The sequence below is a fragment of the Myotis myotis genome, unplaced genomic scaffold (assembly GCF_014108235.1).
Source record: "Myotis myotis isolate mMyoMyo1 unplaced genomic scaffold, mMyoMyo1.p scaffold_m19_p_24, whole genome shotgun sequence".
NCBI classification, from domain to species: domain Eukaryota; kingdom Metazoa; phylum Chordata; class Mammalia; order Chiroptera; family Vespertilionidae; genus Myotis; species Myotis myotis.
The window spans coordinates 4,067,665-4,073,319 of NW_023416329.1; the positions used below are offsets into that span (position 1 = coordinate 4,067,665).

Here is a 5,655-nt window from a genome sequence, read left to right on the forward strand (position 1 = left end):
TAGCACTGTCACCAGGAGTAGTATCCATGTTAAGAAACCACTTTCTTTTCTCATCCATAAGAAGAAACTCTTTCTTTTTAAAATTATACCATGAGATTGCAGCAAGTCCTTCACATCGTGAGGCTAGACTTCTAATTCTAGTTCTCTTGCTTTGTGCACCACTTTGCAGTTGCTTCCTCCACTGAAATCCTGAAACGCGCAGCGTCATCCATGAGGGTTAGAATGAACCCTTCCACACTGAGCAAGAACGCCTCAATCACGTGTTTCTCATTATCCGTCAGGCTGGTCTGAATTGTTCTCACGGTTACAAAGTTCTAAAACCAGCAAGAGAAAAAGCAACACCCAATAGACACAAACTTTTAAAAAATTGTATTAGTTTATTGTTTACTTTCAATAGCATTTTGCATTGGTTTCAGGTGTATGGCATAGTGGTAGACAGTCATCTACTTGACAAATGTTCCCCAGCTATTCCTGATACCCACCTGGCATCATGCACAGTATGTGCAATATTATTAACTATATTCCCTATGCTGCATTTTCCAGCTTTGTGCCTATTTTGTAACTAACAAATTGTACTTCTTAATCCCTTCACTCCTTTTACCCACTCCCCAACTCCCCTCCCTCTGGCAACCATCCGTTCGCTCTCTGTGTCTATTATAGGCAAACCTTTTAAGCCTTTGCATGTCCGAGTATGCTAATGTCTCCTTGGTCAAAAAAGTCACAGTGATGGAGAAACGGGCTCCACCTCTTGAGTGGGCAGAGGGTGTGTATACTGAAATGGGAAAAATGTCAGAGGCCCAGTGCATGACATTTATGCACTGGGGGCGGGGGGGGGGGGAGGCTCAGCCTGGCCTGAGCCCTCTAGCAGTCCAGGACCCCTTGGCAGACATCCCCTGAGGGGTCCTTAGTGCTGTGGCAGAGGTGGGAGAGGCTCCTGCCACTGTGGCTGTGCTTGCCAGCTGTGAGCCCAGCCTCTGGCTGAATGGTGCTCCCTGTATGGGAGCACACTGACCACCAGGAGGCAGCTCCTGCATTGAGTGTCTGCCCCCTGATGGTCAGTGCAGGTCATAGCAACTGGTCATTCTGTCGTTCGGTTGATTTGCATGTTAGCCTTTTATTAGATAGGATTCTCTTGGATACTCTCTCTTCACCAGGGTATTCTATGCTGCCCCAAGAAATATCTGTGAACACCCATTCAGCCATTATGTACATGGTCAAGCAAGGAAGTTCAAGGGAGTTAACACACCATGACACAACCCTGGACCAATGGAGAGACAGGAACCAGTGGATGTGTACTGCCCTCTTCCATCTCTCGAATGAGGCACATCCTACACTGCCCTCAGAGGCCCCCAGGGGATCGACTCCAGCTGTAGACAGTAGTGACAATTTAATAATGTTCCTGGGAGTGGTGTTTCCTCCTTGTCAAACACCCACACTGTCCATTGGGATTGTTGGCCCAAACAAATCACCCCCATGCGAGCCATTGTCTCTTGCTCTGCTTTTAGGGGAACTCAAGCCAACTCTATGACGCAGGAGGGAAGCGGGAGCCGCAGGAGCAAAGTGAGCCGCAGAGGTGGCGAGGACCTGGATCAGTGTGACGGCCCCTTTCTCCTCTCACATGTAATACAGGGACCGCCTGTGAAGGTAACACGCATGACAAGCACAGCAGGGGATGGCAGAGGGTCTGCCTGGCTGGCAGGTTTCACACTTCACGCAGCTGGTAAATATTAACTCCAATCAGGCTGCGAAATGCTGAGTTACTCAGTGTTCTTCCCAGAACAACTGAAAACAATTACAGACGGACTCCAGATGCGTTGGAAGCTTCAGGAGCCCTTTAGGTAGTATTTGTGGGTAAGATAGCTAAGAGGTTCTCATGCAAGTTTCTGTGAGACATAACTCTTATTTCTATTGGTTAAGTGCCTGGAAGTGGAGTTGTAGGGTCATGTGTTAAGCATGCTGCCCCGGAAGCATTAGAAGGCTTCGCTGGGGTGTCCCCCGGGGCGTCTGAGTGGGGTGGCACTGTGATCTTAGCGGCTGTCCCCCTCCAGGGTCCCCAGGGAAAGGGCAGAGGACTCACAGTGCTGCCACCAAAGCTGCCGCTGCAGCAGCCAGGTGACCCTGCTCCCTGGCGCCCCACCCCACACTGACGGCACCCCTGCGTGGCACAGTCCCTTCGGAGGGGCAGGGCCTGCGGGGAAGCTGGCCTCTGCCCGTCCATATGCTCATGGTCTTCAAGCCAACGACGCGCCTGAGGGCCGGGGGGCTGCACCGTGCTGGCCTGGGTCCACGGGGGTCCCCTCAGGCGCCCTCTGGGCGCCCCTCTGCACACAGTGGTCCTCCCGCCCCGCACTGCGTGTTCCGGTGCATCCCAGCAACAGGCCCAAACCGAGCCCTGGCTCTCACCGGCGTTGGCAGCTGAGGGACTCACCCGAAGCCCGAGCTCTGCCTGAGGCCCGACTTCACCCAAATGCCCAATGCTGGTTCCGGACCGGCTCTGCCCCGCCCCGCCCAGGTCCTGGGCGCTAGCGCCGCTCACGCGCCCCATCTTCCCTGGGTCCGCCAGCGGCACCGCGCCCAGCGCTGCCAGCTCCTCGCAGGCCACCCTGCAGGTGTCTTCTGCGCTGGCCTCCGTGCTGTGTCACAGCGTCTGCAAGACGCTGCAGGCCCCGCACCTGCGAGCGTGCTGGGGATCCCACCTCAGCCTGCAGCGTGGCCATCGGCAAGGAGTGCCGCCTGCTCCCACCGGGAAGATGTCCTGCAGCTCAGTGCCTGGAGGGCAGGGTCACTGACTGTGCGCACGGGCGCGGGTAGCCGCCCCAGGGCTTGAGGACACCCCGCTGTGTCTCAGGCCGCAGACAGCAGGCTGCCCAGAGCCCTGGGGGAGAGGCGGCCACGCAGGACCACGCCCCACAGTCCGAGGGGCCCATCAGGAGGGCCTGCGGGCTCTGCGGAAGCACAGCCAGCCTCAGGCCCTGGGGTGCAGGGAGACCTCTCTTCCTCCTCCCCAGGCCCGTGCCTCTAAGGAGAACCCTCCGCGCACAGAGCCCAGAAGACGCAGCCACAGCTCCTGCCCCCGAAGAAACGCCCTTACCAGCCCCAGCAGCTCCACCCGTTTCCACGCCAGGCTGCCCGGGGTCCTCAAAGACAGTGAGCCCGCAGGCCCCTCGGGCTCCCAGAGGAAAGGAGCCCCCGCACCCGCGGGGCAACACCCCAGGACGCTCGCGGCCTCTGACAGCTCCAGGCCCTAAGACGCAAGGTTCCTCTGCTGCCAGGCGCGCATAGGCGCAGGTGAGGGGACCTGGGGCGGCCACACCTGCTGAGCTGGTTCAAGGGCCACCCCCCAGGCCCCCTGCACCCCCCCCAGACCCCCCCCCCCCCCCCCCGCCAAGACCTGCACGGAGAGAAGGAAGCTGTGTTCCAACGCATCCACAGCACTTTCGGGGTGAGCCAGGCCCTCGCGGGCTGCAGTGCCCCAGAGGCGCAGGGCTGACCTGTCTGCGGGGCACCCAAAGGCCCTCCCCCCCTCCCCCCCCGCCTCCCCCCCCCTCCCTCCCGGCACCAGGCAGGGGCAGGGCCACCAGAAGCCCCGGTTGCCTGGCCTACTCCTGCATCCCGCCCCCTCCACGTTGAAGCCCACGGGGGGTGGGGGGGTGGGGGTGGGGGGGGTGGGGGTGGGGTGGGGGCGGGGCCCACCGCAGGGCGAGGAGGGAGGCCCCCTGCAACCCAAGGCATCAACCTCAGCTGCCGGAGATGGAGATGTGGTTCCTCCTTCCCCGCTGCTCCCAGCGCCTCCAAAATGGATCCCCCCACCCCGTGTCTCCTCCCAAACCCCTGCCCCCACACGATTCCTAGTGCTTCTCCCCACCCCCTGCGGAGGCGGCACCCCACCTCTGCAGCCCCCCAGCTGCCCGCACTGGTCTCTGCGCCCCCCTTCAACTGGAAACCTGCTGAGAACCCTGCAGCCACCGCACAGACCTTTGTTGGGCCCCTGATGGGCAGCAGCCTGGAGCCTGAACTTTTGACAATTATGTCCTCGGGGTGACAGGCCGCTCCAGGCGCAGCCCTGGCCTTGGCAGCAGCACCCACGCAGGCGACCCTTGGGGTTCATTACCCACAGTTTCCGCCTGGGGCACCCTGCCAGCACCTCCTGCTTGTGCTGCCAAGGCAGCTGGAGCCCCTCTGGCAACCCCTGCCTCTGGCACGCCCAGGGCTGTGACCTGGGCTGACACTCCAGGCCCGCAGCACCGCCCACGTTGGGCAGCACAAGCTCCGCCCACTTCGGGTTGGGGGTTTGGGCAGCACCTGTGGGCCCTGGGAACAGAGAGGCTCCCCCAGATCTGAGCTGCGCTTTTGGGCGCTCAGCGTAACTGCGGAAACGAGTGCGCCGCAGCACTCAGCCTGGGAGAACACCGCACACGCTCTCACCAGAGCCCCCCAGTGAACCCGCAGCACTGGGACAACCATCTCGGTCCCGTCCCTGGAGGTGCCCCAGAGCCCCTCCCACCACTGCCAGCAAGGCTGCCTCTAGCGGGGTGTCCGTCCTGTTCTCCACCAGCAACCCCCCAGAGCCTTGCTGTGAGGGCCCTCACCCCTGTCCAGGGGTTGGTTGAATACAAAACCTTTGAGTCATCCACCAAGTCGTTTTCCTCCAGGTCCAGGGGGCAAATGCTGGCCTGAAACACAGCTTTCTCCAGAAGTAGCCCTGCCCATCTTCCTCCCGCCTGGCCTGTGTGAGCTGGAGCTGTACAAGGCAACTCGAGCCTCGCCCTCTGCGGTCCAGGAGCACACTGGGCGCCGGCCGCAGCCCCCCATCCCGGCCCTGCCCTGTGTTCCCCCAGAGCCCGCTGCTTGAGGCTGGTGTCCCATCACAATGGTGGCAACCTGAGGACTGGAGGACAGAGGCGCTTAGCCTCCTTGCGGTCCTGGAGCAGGTGGGACCACCTCCCCCCCTCCCCCCCACTGCCTGCTGTTGAGGGCGCCCCTCTCCCCATTTACTGCCCAGAACTCTCTGGTCTTCTCCATAAGTTGTAATAAAGCCTGCTCTTGGTTCTTCGCCTAACTCTCATGTGTCAGTGTCTGTGGACTGAGGGTGGGAGAGCCGACAGTCGGTGGTGACGTGGGGAGCCGGACTGCACTGTGCACAGAGCCCTGCGGCAGGCTGATGGGCCTGGGGAGCCGCACAGCTCCGTGGCTACAGGGACCCAGTCCGGATGGTAGTGAGTTTGAGTTTAAACGCTGCAGCCCAGGAGTAAAGGGCCAGGGAGGGAAGGCAGCAAGGACCAGCCTTGGGTGCTGTCACTGCTGCTTCTCTCCCATGTCCCTGAGCAGGATCGAGCCGGACCCGCCCTGGTGTACACCAGGGTCCACACTCCCCAAGTCAGTCTTCTCCATGGAACAAGGCTTTTGACTCTTTTTTTGTTTGTTTGTTTTTGTTTTGCTTTTAAAGTCCTTGGTTAATCACCTATATACACATCTCACCTAATTTATAAATAAATAAACCAAATATAATTGATTTAATTTCATTTTAAGCAGCAGTGTCTTCTATAATCTTTTCACATTAGAAATCATTAAACCATAAAACCTATTCAAAATCTTTAAAAACAATATTAAAAACATTTTTTTATTGATTTCAGAGATGAAGGGAGAGGGACAGAG

The 5,655-nt window shown here is 59.0% G+C and overlaps 1 long non-coding RNA gene across 1 annotated transcript; it reads left to right on the plus strand.

Annotated features, from left to right (window-relative positions):
- Positions 1-1,534: 1,534 nt before the first annotated feature.
- Positions 1,535-4,880, plus strand: LOC118679328. The gene is made up of 3 exons (XR_004975209.1): positions 1,535-1,644; positions 3,009-3,288; positions 4,653-4,880. It is a non-coding gene; the product is annotated as an uncharacterized LOC118679328 (long non-coding RNA).
- Positions 4,881-5,655: the final 775 nt, after the last annotated feature.